The sequence below is a fragment of the Quercus robur genome, chromosome 1, assembly GCF_932294415.1.
Source record: "Quercus robur chromosome 1, dhQueRobu3.1, whole genome shotgun sequence".
NCBI classification, from domain to species: Eukaryota; Viridiplantae; Streptophyta; class Magnoliopsida; order Fagales; family Fagaceae; genus Quercus; species Quercus robur.
This window is the reverse complement of record NC_065534.1, coordinates 47,551,796-47,565,320: the sequence shown is the minus strand read 5'-3', so window position 1 is coordinate 47,565,320 and position 13,525 is coordinate 47,551,796. Positions and strand designations below refer to the sequence as shown.

Genomic DNA, 13,525 nt, shown 5'->3' with positions numbered 1-13,525 from the left:
CCTCATAACTCGGCTTTGTAATCTCCACAAACCATCAATGAAGTGTGCTGTTACAACCATAAACCCTCGCTTTTTGTTCTGTGAAGTCCACATATTAGTGGTAATAGAAATTCTACCCTGATTCTTATCAATTTCATGCTTTGATTTCTCCCTTTCTTTCTCATAGATGCTCAAAATGTCCTTCTTGATTGTGTTTCTAGAAACCATCCTGAACAATGGTTGAAGAGAAGTTAAATATTTTCTAAAACCAATGTGGTCAACTATAGAGAGGGGATACTCATGCAAGATGATCATACGACCAAATTCATTTCTTGATACATTTTGATCAAAATTATAAGCATTCACACCCGCCATTGAATCCACTTTATTTTGATCCCTCGCCAAAAATTTTTGATTCATATCCCTAATGTCTTGAAACTTTCTCCTTGCACATATTTTCACGTGGTCATGCAAATGTTTAGTGCCATAATTGGATCCCCTTACTAGCAATTTCTTACAATAATTGCACTCAGCCTTGTCTTTCTCATCAACTCTCTTTCTCTTAAAATGATTCCAAACAATTGATTTGTATCTCCCCTCTTCTTGAATTATTTCATTGCTAGGCTGGACTGCCTAGACATCGTTTGGCATATTCAACAGAGGTGATGATGGGGTTGCATTATCTTCATCTACTATCAAAGGAAATTGATTGCTGCCAGATGGATTGGAGCTACCAATGTTTTCATGTGAAGTCATTTTTTTCCTGATGTTAATTTAGCAACTTAGTAATGGACAAACTATATTTCTCCAACAGAGATAATATAAAATAATGGGAACGAAAAAAAAAATTAAAACAAATCTCCTTGGCAACGTTGTTAAACAATTAAAATATATTTAGCAACGTCGTTAAACAATTAAATTAAAAATCATAGCACCCGTAGCGCATACACAAATGGGTATTCATATTTCATTGGCCTAAAAAACACTAAAACAAATCTCCTTTATACTAAGTAGTCAATAGTATGCATTAGTTAATTCCTCCCATTTTGTGACTATTTCATAGAGAATGGGACAAAATCTCAAACCTGTACCCCTTTCAAAAAAAAAAACATGTACCTTATATTTTTTAATAAAAATACATAAGACAAAATTAAATTGTAAATAATATTTGTGTGGAGAACAAGAATGAACAGCTAGAGCTAGTAGCCTAGTACATGATTGATGCCATCATATTGGCAATCAAACCAATAGGGAAACATATCCCTGACCCTCATCATCTTGTTCTCCAAAAATTAAAAAACAAAAACCCAGCTTGTAAAATAGATATAGATTTTAACAAGCATAAAGAAGCAGTGTTGTTAAGCAGCCAAATGCCCACACAAAATTACAAAAACAATGACACAGACACATATTTAGAGCCACAGACCCGTAACTCATTAAAAAAAAATTATATTATGTTCATGATGAAAAGTAAGTTGAGAAAGACTGTATGAATCATGAACGAAATCAGCAATTCAATAGTATATAAATTTGTTTCTAATAAAGACAAAAAAAAAGGTTAAAATTGATACCTTATTTCCAACTTTGCTAGAGAGAAAAAAGAGGTAGAGCCACGTTAAGTAGAATAAAATAACCTGATGATATTTTTGTTTAAATAGTAGGGTTTTAGGGTACAATAAAATTACAATTTAACCCTTATTAATGCAAGGCGGGGCGGGGATGGGGCGGGGTGTAAACCCATCTCCACCCCGCCCCGTGATACGGGTCTAAAATCTTGCCCCATCCCCGCCCCACCACCTTTGCAGGGAGGGGAAAACCCATATGGGGCGAAGCGGGGAGGGGGGGTCAAGCGGGGTGGGGAAAAATTGCCATCCCTATGTAGGGGAGCTGAAGAGTCATGCCAGCTGTTGCATTACAGGACAAAAGTCCCAGGCTGGCTAGGCGTTAGCTCGCAGCTTGAACTCGCGACTCAGCCCAGTCGTAAGGTCAAGTCGCTAGACCACCCTGTTTGGGAAAAACTGACTTTTCACATTCCTTCTCACCCTACTATATATAGACCCTTATACCCACGATATTGGGAGAGCTTCCAGAGAGAAACCCTAAAGAAAAACAAGATTGATTCATCCACAATCTTCACATAGAGACTCTTCAAATTCTTCAACTCTCTTCCTCTCCATTGTCAAATCCTTGAGAGGTATATTACCAAAACCTTTTTCTCACCATACCCATATCTGTGAGAAGGCCATTTGGTGTTTGGGAAGCAGTTAAGAAGGGACCAATTTCATATTGGTTGATGCTATGGTTAAGTAGCGGAATCCGGTAAGCTAAAGAAGAAATAGGTTCGGCGTAACCTCGTTGGAGTAGGAGTTTGGAGGGCTTAGGTACATTGGGTAGATTAGGCTTGGAGGGTCTTCTCTTATTCATGTATCTCAATTACATTCTTTAGTGGATTGTTTACCGCTTGGAGGGCAACGGAGAGGTTTTACGCCGAGGGCTTCGGTTTCCTCTTCGATAACACATCAAGTGTTGTCCTTATGTTTGCATCTCTCTCCCCTTAATCTTTTCCATTTAATTTCTGCTGTGGATGTGATTTTATTTGGTTTAGATTGTTTATCAATTCTGTATTAAGCTTATGTTCATATTCCGCACATTAATTGTTTGATAGCTTGAATTGGTAATTTGTAAATTGGGGGTCTAAACATTCAAGGTGTTTTATACACTTATTGAACTTTCAATTGGTATCAGAGTAGGTACACTTGTTGTGATTTAAATACCTAAGTGTGATCCTTGACTCCTTATGTTTATTTGCCATGGATAGTGCTTTGTATGCCTCTTTGTATGATTTGGTTGGTGATGAATGTAACATGCCATGTGTTTGTGAAAATGCCTCTATGAGTGATAATTCTCATGATAGTGATGCTATGTTACATGAATCTTTGGGTGTTGTTGATATTCCTAACATCAAACTCTTGAAGAAAAAGACTAAGAAGTTTAATAAGGATTTGAGCAAGTTATTTTGTGAAAATTATGATTTGATTGCTAAGCTCAATGAAGCAAACAAATTGGTTGAAAAATATAAGAAATTTGCTAAAAATTCTCTTGAAAAGCTGCAAGAGTTTGAATGTATGAATATGGACTTGGATGGTAAACTTGTTTTGTCTAATAAACTTGTTGATGAGATAAAATGTGAAAATGAATCTCTTAAGATGCATGCCAAGTGTTTGATTGCTAAACCTATTGCTAAAAATGATGATAATATTTGTTGTAATCATGTTGTGGTACCTGATTTTGTGCCTATTGTGTGTTCTACCTCGATGGACAAATCGGTGTACATTCCTCCACATAAAAGAAATCAAAAGGTGGAGAGAAAGGCCATTAAGTCAAAGCCTCTGTTTAGGTCTCAACCTAAGGCTTTGGATGAATCTAAGTTTGTTCCAACTTGCCACCATTGTGGTGTGATTGGTCATATAAAACCTCAATGTCATAAGTTGAAGAGAGAACAAAACCATTTTGCTAGATCCCTTCCCAAAAAGCCTAATAGACCTAAACACATTGTTTGTCACCATTATGGTGCTTTTGGTCATCTAAGACCTCATTGCTCTAAGTTTCATGCTATTAAAAGAATCAAAAGAAAAGATAAACTTGAGTTTTTGGAAGTTGTGCTAAAAATAGTAAACTGGATTTGAGTGAAAATAGCATATTGTTAAAGAAAGTGTTTAATGCTCTTAACTCCTTGACTATGTGCATCTCCGGTTCTCATTCTTCCAACCCTCATCTCACTTCTCATGAGACACTCATTCCAAACAATCATTCTGTTTGGATGAGGAAAGGTTCCTATGGTTGAGCTTTTGCTCGTTTGGTCCTTAATCATATTCTTTCGATCTTTGTAGGACCCTTCATGCATTAAATGTCATATCTTCATGCATTTTGTACATCTTGCATTTATTTGTAGGCATTTCTTTTGTTTTTTATCTTACTTTTACGTTTTAGTTTTGTGTGAGTAAAAAATTCAAAACCACATAAAAAGTGAAAAATTCAAAAAGTTTAATCGTATATGTTTGAGCACCTTTCACATGCCAATAAATTGGATTTTAGGGCATAAACCCCAACAATCTCCCACTTGCCCTCAAAGACAATTTACCATATATCCGACACTTATCTCCCTTTAGAGTAATTCATAATCACTCTAAGGCAAGGCTTGGAAACAAGTTTCAGCCAAATTTATTGCATAAATTACCTTTTCTACTACTACTACTTCACACGTACCTATATCTCTTTAATGAGATAATATTTACGCTTAATGTGTATCTTCACCACCTAGGATGAACACATATCTTGAAGTCCAACTTCATGAATCACAATCAAACTACAAGTCAATATTTGTACATCCAGTAACCGTCAAAATTTCACTTTTGTGGACAAGCATATAATCCCTCATTCTCTTAAGATATTTGAGTATATGCTTTACTCCCACTAAATTAAGTGATCTTTGATTCAATTGATATTTGCTTAACATGCCCACCGCAAAATAGATATTTAGCCTAGTATTTAGCATAGCATAAAGACTTCTTGTTGATATAATATTAGGAACCATCTTAATATGCTCTTTATATGTCTTAGGACTATAGTCCTATATAAAGGAACTTCAAACTTAAAAGGAAAGAATCCTTTCTTGAAGTAATACATGCTATACTTGGCTAGAATCTAATCTATTTAAGTAGTTTGAGATAAACCCAATATCCTAATTTCTGAATTTTAACAAAGTTTAATTCTTAGGATGCGACTAGTCTTTCCCAAGTACTTTATATCAAACTGACTAGACAACCAAAACTCCTTTGATGACACCAACTCTACATCATTCTGAATTATTAGAATGTCATCAACATACATTAAGAAATTTATTGTTCTATATAACTTTTACACTCATAAGGCATTTTAATATTTGATCAAAAACAAACAATTTGATTTCTTGATCAAAAATGATATTTTATGATTTAGATGCTTGCTTTAGTCCATAAATGGAATTTAAGCAACTTGCATTCTAAACACTACTAGTTATTTGCTATGTACAAGTCTAGTTACATCATTTAGATGTCTTCCTCAAGATTGCTACTAAAAGAAGCTTTCTTGATATCCATTGCCATATTTCATCCAAATGAAATATAATGAATAAGAGAATCTAGATAGAGTCAAACTTAACTATTGGTGAAAAAAAATCTTTTCATGGTCGAACCATTTCTTTTTGAATAGATCTTTTCGCCATTAGTCTTGACTTTGAAGATTTGCACCTTCAAATCTATCAATCTAATTTTCTTGTAGGCCTATTTGAAAACAATAGGCTTAATGCCATTAAAGTTCTAGACTTTAAATAGAATCTAATTCTATTCACATAACCTTGATCTAGTAATACATATTCATATCATCTATTGCCTTTACGTAGGACCAAGAATCAAATTCATATCCTTGTGGAATAACTACAAAAGTTTATTCCAAAAGTATGAATTTGTTTAATAATCCTCCCACTACGATATTGTACCGGTGTAATAGTTATCTACAAAATAATGTCTTGTGGTGTATCTAATACAACCATCTCATTTCCAAATGTATTTTATAGTTGTACTACAACAAATACTAACATTTTTCTTCTATAACAATCTACCTTTAAAAGAGCCCTATTCCTCCTTTATGTATGCACTAAATTAAAGAAGTTATTGGAACTTCATTCCTTTACAAAAAGGAACCCTAGATCATATTAATAAGATCTAGACATAAGTGCCAAAACATACATTACCAAAGGATGGAAACTTTCTCTTTAAAAAGTAAAACATGTAAATTTCCATCTAGTAGACAATCATGGACAAAGCTTAGTATTACCAAACCAGAAACACTTTCCTTTAGTCATACTTTTCAGTCTAATTTCCTTTAGGCAACTATTAGGGCAAGTAGTTTGCCCAACTGTTTGGTATTATAATTCTTCTTCTTACCACCCTTACCTTTCGGTTTAGGCTAAGAATTTGAATTAAATCATATTGATCCTAGCTTTAGCTTTTAGGATGTCTTTCGTTGTGTAGAACTCACTCATCAATTCAGGTAACATAAAAAGAATTTAGTTTCAAAACAGTCTGAATTGATCAAATGGTTCTAACAAGGACTTGTGGATCATATCTATGAGATTAACATTTAATCTCTACATCCTAGAATTCCAATTCATTTTAAAATAAAACATTTTCATAAAATGATTTAGAATTGGAACTCCTTAAGCCTTTCTTAGCACTCAATATGATTCATACCAAACATCTCATTTAGACTTAATATAAAGTCTAAGTCTAGTACTAACTCTTGCATCTCATGCTATAGTACAATTTAGATGGAAGCCGAAGTAACATATTAGCATTTCAATGGAAGCTATGATCACATCATAAGGTATCTTTCATAAATGCATCATGTATAGGAAATTATAACAATGTTGAATCAAAACATAAATATGTACTTCAGTTCCTTTAAGTACCTTGTCCAAAATTATTTGTTAGTGATTCAATAAAATAGTAGCTAGAGAACAAAATTTATGACAACTTTATTTTTGAGACTATGAACATAATAACCAAGACATTATCATTTTGCATCCATAACCATATAATATGGAACCCGAAAAACATACTATACTAGGTGCAACGACAACCTAATCCCGCAATTAATATTCCTCAGCATAGAGTGAATACCAATCACTATGATCATACGAGAATTATTCTCATTATTAATGCTATCATGGTAACTCTTACCAAACAAAAATAATTTGCCACTCTTCCTTTAGCCTCTAAGTAATAATAGCAAGAACTCAGCATAGAGGATACTATCAAACTTAGTCTAGTGTACACCATTGCCTAGACCCATGTGTAGCCACATAACTCTACCCTTGTAAGGTTCAATCTTGTAGTACCATGATGCAAAACACCCTCTGCATGGAATGCAAGGCTCAAGGCCAAGACGAGGTGCTTGTCCACACCACTATAAACCGGGAAGTTCAATCTTGTAGTACCATGAAATAAACACCCTCTGCATGGAATGCAAGGCTCGAGGCCAAGACGAGATGTATACCCCACACCACTATGAACCGACAATGGAGGCCGTGAGATCCAACCCTTGTATCTCTCTCCCACTAGAAATTTTAAAACAAGTGGATTGTCATGAAATCATTGTGATCTAATCACAATTTTTTAACCCTACACATCAAATGTGTTTAATTGTTTAAATTCAATGTGATGCTACTAAGTCACGTCACAATAGCATAACGAACATTTGCGCAATCACAAAGAAGTTTAATCTTGTAATCCGTGAAGTAAATACCCTCCGCATGGAATGCAAGACTCGAAGTCAAGACAAGGTATCTATTCACATTACAATAAACTTAACAAAAGGGTTATATCAACACTCCCACTCATTATTTGGGTTTTTTCTTAAATAATTGTGATCCCATCACAACTAACAACCTTGCACTTGGTGAAGACTCTAATCTTATTAGAATCACTAACTAAAATGGAAGTCCTAAACTATTTAGGATTCCTTAAATTCTAATGGATCAAAAATTAGTTATATAGAACTCTATCCTTAATTTACTAGATAAAGTATTCTAATCTAAGTAGAAACTATATAACTTTAATTAGAATTTTAATCTCATTAAAAACCTCTAATTAAAATAAATTAAGGACTTTTAATCATAAAACAAATTAGGACTAAGAGTTCTATTTAACTAACATCTTTGATATCATTAGGTTTTTTAGTTAGAACCATGTGTAATCTCATCACACATTGCCTTACACCTTATACATTTGAAAACATTTAGAAAAAATTCAAAATTCCCTTCAAATGCATTTTCACGAGAATCTCGCAACTAAGCTCTTCCCTCGAAAATGGGTTAAGGCAAAATAATGAAAACACAAAATTCAGACAGAAACTTTCGCTACTGTCTCACGAGTATCCCGTGATTAAGCGCTTCCCACGAAAACGAGTTAAGCAAAAAATTGAAAACAAATAAAATTCACACAGAAACTTTCGCTACTGTCTCGCAACTATTTCGCAAGTAAAGCTTAACCGTGAAAATTTTTGTGCTTCAGTGGCATTTTTCGAGAGTAGCCTCGCGAGAAGCTTACCCGCGAAAAACCCATGTTTTCAGTTTTTCAAGAGTAAAACTAAATTGTTTTCAGAATTTTCAAGTAACTGTTTTTGACATCTTCATTGAACGTTTAGACCCCCAATTTATAAATTAACCAATTCAAGCTTTATGTCAAACAACTAGTGTGCGGAAAATGAACAAAAGCTATAATATAGAATTGGAAAACTATCTAAGCCAAATTAAAATCACAACTCACAGCAGATAATAAAAGGCAAAGATAAAAGGGAAGGAAGATGCAAACATAAGGACAACACGCAATGTGTTATCGAAGAGGAAACCGAAGCCCTCGGCGTAAAACCTCTCCGCCGCCCTCCAAGTGGTAAACAATCCACTAGAAAATGTAGTTGGGATACATGGACAGCAATAGACCCTCCAAGCCTAATCTACCTAGTGCACCTAAGCCCTCCAAGCTTCTTGCTCCAATGAGATTGCGCCGAACCTTTTTTCTTTTCTAGCTTCCCGGATTCTACTACTTGACCACAGCATTAACCAATGTAGATTGGTTCCTTCCTAACTGCTTCCCAGAACACCAAACAGCCCTCTCACAGTAATGAATATGGTGAGAACAAGGTTTTGGTAAAAATGCCTCTCAAGGGTTTGACAATGGAGAGGAAGAGAGTTGAGGAATTTGAAGAGACTCTAATATATAGATTGTAGATGAATCAATCTTGTTTTACTCTAGGGTTTCTCTCTCAAAATTCTCTCTGGAAGCTCTCTTTCATTTGTGGGTAAAAGGGGTATTTATACTGAGGTGAGAAGAGAATGTGAAACGTCAGGTTTTTTTTTTTCAAAACAGGGGTGGCTCGCGACTTGACTGAGTCGCGAGATCCACTCGCGAGATAACCGTTTGGCCAGTTGTCCTATTTTGTCCTGTAGTGCTCCAGCTAGCATGACTGTTCACCTTCTGGCATGCTTGGCACGTGTGCTGCATCTAGTGGATTGCAGCCGCGAGTCTCTATTTTCTTGCACACTCTTGAGCATTCAACACTCTATCTCACTCACTACCCTTACAACAAACCCACCTAAATACAGGGTTACTAAATGCTGAAATACAAGCAAATTTGACACGGAATAAAGCCAATAAGATGGTTGATTAAATTCAACCTTACAATATACTTTAATGGAAACACTAATTATTGAATAAAAACAATAACTATGCCAAGTATATCCAACCGGTGCAAAACGAAGTACACGCACATGACAGTTATAACAGTTATATTCATATCTTTAAACCTTAAGCCATAGCCTCAACTATTGAAACTACCATTGCCTTTACGAATCATGTCAGACCCATAATTAAAACAAATATCAAGCCAATGGTTTCATAATCAACAATCAATATATTAATCATGGCATCTGGTTTTAACGAACAGTGGTTCTAAAACAAAATTATGCAGAAACTTTTACTGCAGAAAACTAGAACACCAAGAAAACGTTTTTTCTTTAATTCTAAAACTCAATCACATGTTATACAAGCATGATATTGAAGACCACTCTGATACCATTTGTTGGAAAATCTGGTTTTGTATCTCATACAAAACACACAACGGAAGCAACAATCACAGATCTACTTTAATCATGTAAGATAACATGTAACTATGAATTCTAGAATAAAGAATAGAAAGCGTACCTTGATGCAGTGAATTTCAAAACCATGACTTGAGAATACCTTTAATCTTCATCTCAATTACACATGGTGCCCAAGATGTGTGGTCTCTCAATCAGTCTCTTGTACATAGACTCTCAAAGAAAAATCCTTCTTCTCCTTGTGGAGAAAAAAAAAAAACTGATTTCCTTTTCTTCTCATCATATGTACATAAAAACTACATTCATAGTTTCTTTATTTAATAACTCTTATTAAATAATAACTGATTATCTAATTGGGTTAGCCTTTTTGGGCCTACCCAATTGGGCTTTTGTTTGTGGCTTGAGATGGGACCAAAGGGAACAAATAAGACTCTAGCTCCAATGGGTCTTGGGCTTTTCTGTCAACTCTTGACAAGTCCAAAGTTACTGTTAATTATATTCAATACCACTATAAGAATATAATTGTACTCTAGGCCTTATTAATAAATTATATCCCAAGACTTTATTATACATGCAACCCTTTCATTAAAATATTCGTAGTAATAAAAAGTCATGAATATAGACTGCCACTTTGAAAATTACTACATCTTCATCCTTGAGTACCCGGTTTAATCTTTTATGTTATTCATCATATATTTATGAAATTCAATTTCATAAATATATACTTTAGTAACTCTTTACTAAAGTAGTTGGGCCCAACATTCTGAATAACCAAACCCATTAAACTTATCTCAAGGGAATATTTTATATCTCCGTTAAGAGATTATGAATTCCATCTTGAGAATATATGTTCCATCAACACTAAATGCGGCTGCCCAACATACTAAGGTTTTGATCATGTCTTATAGATCTCACTCCTGATATATCAAAGCAACCTACATCTCATGATCAGGTCCATTATTCATTCTATTAACCCTAATGTGAAAACTAGACTTAACAAGACCTAAACATATGATTAAAACAAAACAAAACAAAACAAATAAATATCAACAACCCTAAATCTGCATTTCTGGGCATGAGGACGTGTATGTATACATAAGTACGTGCACACATACACACCCAGAAACACATTTTTAAAGCAAGCTGAAAGCTCAATTAGTGTGAAAAAACTAATGCTTGTTTAGACCCTCAATTTTAAATTATGGCTTAATTACTTTTACTCTAACTTATATAAGTGCAGAATAAGAGTAAATGAAGTACAACAAACCGGAACACTACTCTAAGCCATAAGCAAGTACAATAAGCGATAAATGTAAAGCTTAAAGAGTAGGAAAGAAATATGCAAACACAAGATAACACCAAGACGTGTTATCAAAGAGGAAACTGAAGTACTAGGCGAAAAACCTATCTACGGCCCTCCAAGCCAAAATCGATCCACTAGTGCATAAGTTGGAGTACATGAATATTACAAAGACCCTCCAAGCCTAATCTACCCAATGTACTTGAGCCCTCCATACTCCTGCTACCAATGGACTTCTTAAAGTCTTGTCTTCACTAGTTATCCGGATTTCACAATTTTGTTTGATTGCATCCACCACCCAATGGCTTCTTCCAATACTTCCCACACACACCAAAACTTCACTCAACTCTCAAATCGGGTGAGATAAGTGTTTGGGCTGAGAACCACTCAAATATATGAAAATGGAGAGGTAGGAGTAAAGGAAAAACCAAGAGAATTTGTGTAGATGATTGTGGGTATAACAATCTCTAACTCTCAAGTGTGTTGCTAGGGCTTTCTCTCTGGAAAGGACTCCTCACAATTTCGTGGGTAATGAGGGTATATAGTGCGTGTAAAGAATTTAGGAAAGCACTCTTTATTTTTGCCAAACAGAGAGTTTCACAAGTACCTCGTGAGATGGCCTTTCTCGCGAAGTACTCGTAAAATGACAGGCTGGCATGACTCTTTAGCTTCTAGTCATGTGCTTCACATGTGGCCTTTTTGCGGGTCCTTTACTCTCAAGCTAATCGCGAAACTGCACTGATCTTTATTGCATGCTTTATTCTTCACCAATCTCTCACACTCATCCCTTACAATTAAACTCACATAAATACAGGGAAATGATTGATTGAATTACAACCAAATTTGGCACGAAATTAAAGCCAACAAAAGCTAGTTGAAAATCACAACTTTACAATCTCCCCTTTTGGCAATTCCGTGACAAAACTCCTAAACTAACTCTAGACTTAAAACATGAGTTTGGGAATAAAGGCAAAACTCACTTACACCTAAATCTAAAAACTGTGAAGCACTTGAATTATATACACTTGTATCTTGAAACACTTGCACATAACAAATAGCTTCATTAAATACTAGACAAGTAGAATACAAGGCATGTATAAAGAGCAAGTAAAATGCAATCAAGTAAAACAAAGATATAAGAACTTATAGCATAACTTGATCAAACATTATCAGTCATTAAGAAATTACCACAATGAACATTAAACGAGCAAATGATCATCTGAACACGCAAGAAATTAAGAGCAATGCAAAAATGCATGTCCAACAAGCACATGAATCTACTCCCCCTTTTTGACCAGAATGGTCAAAGACCCTAGAATGCATCAGAATCTAAGTCTGAGTGCTGAAAATTTTGGATCTGAGAAGATGGGGAGGTGATTTGCTCTTGGAGGTACGCAAAATGGCTCCTGGAGTAGGTGATGTGCTCATTCAATAAACCATGCATTTGTTCCACCCTGTTAAGAAGATGATCAAGGCAGTTGGGAGCTCTAGCTGGTGCCTAAGAAGATGACTATGGAATGTCCTCTAGTCCTAGTGTGAACCAATCAATCTCAACTTCGATGTTGCCACCTTCACCGGCTTCTCTCTCTTGACCCGGGATGTGAGCTTTACTCTTGGTCATAGTGTGAGTACTAATTAGATCTTCCTTTGACAGCACAGGAAGTCCACTAGTAAGTTTCACCATTGCCTTTGAGAATAACGACATGATGAGGCTTGAGCATGGAAGAATCATCCTAAACTTCATCTTCCGAATGCACTTGACAAGAAGGTGGTAGATGTGACCACATATATCAATCTCCTTGTGAGTGAAGAGATCATGAAGAAAAACGGTCCTTAGCTGTGACAATTTCATTAAATTCTTCATCGGATAGAGGTTGAAGGTCATACGTACGCCAATGCTCTCAGCTGAGGAGAGAATTCTGTTATGTGCAAGGACTTCTTCTTGATCTTGCCTCCAAGGATTGGCACAAAAGACTCAATCTTATCTCTTTTCTCATCATAGTGCAAAGAGGAATCCGAAGTCATTGGACTTGTCTCAAGAATCTCTTGGATTGACTCCCTGGATATGGTGAACTCTTTCCCCTGAACCCAGCAGTTGAGATGATCTTCCACAAAAGCATTTGCGAAGAACTCCTTGATGATACAATCATATACATCCCTGGATGGATTAAGCAATTCAGTCCATGTCCTCTCCCAAAACACCTTCGGAATGAATGTGTTCTCCAAGGATACAAGGTCCACACCCCTTTCCACGATGATCACAACATCCTTGTAGTATTCGGTGTAGATGGTATTAGCATCTTCATCTTTGAATGAATCAGAGGAATGGCGAGGATGCTTTGATGCTTTCTTAGCAACTGTCTTACGAGGAGACATCTACAATTATGAGCTAACACACAAACCATACACAGAATGGTAACAAACTTGATTAGATGCAAGTTAGTTCACAAACTAGCAAAACAAAAACAAAAAAATGCTCTAAGATATGGTCAAACGAGCATAACAAAGACACATAAACATGTTGTTTGTGCTATTAGGTCTAGAAAGAC

At 35.4% G+C, this 13,525-nt stretch overlaps 1 non-coding gene across 1 annotated transcript; it reads right to left on the bottom strand.

Moving 5' to 3' along the window:
- Positions 1 to 1,162: 1,162 nt before the first annotated feature.
- Positions 1,163 to 1,258, bottom strand: LOC126692786 (small nucleolar RNA Z102/R77). The gene has a single exon (XR_007645079.1). It is a non-coding gene; the product is annotated as a small nucleolar RNA Z102/R77 (small nucleolar RNA).
- Positions 1,259 to 13,525: the final 12,267 nt, after the last annotated feature.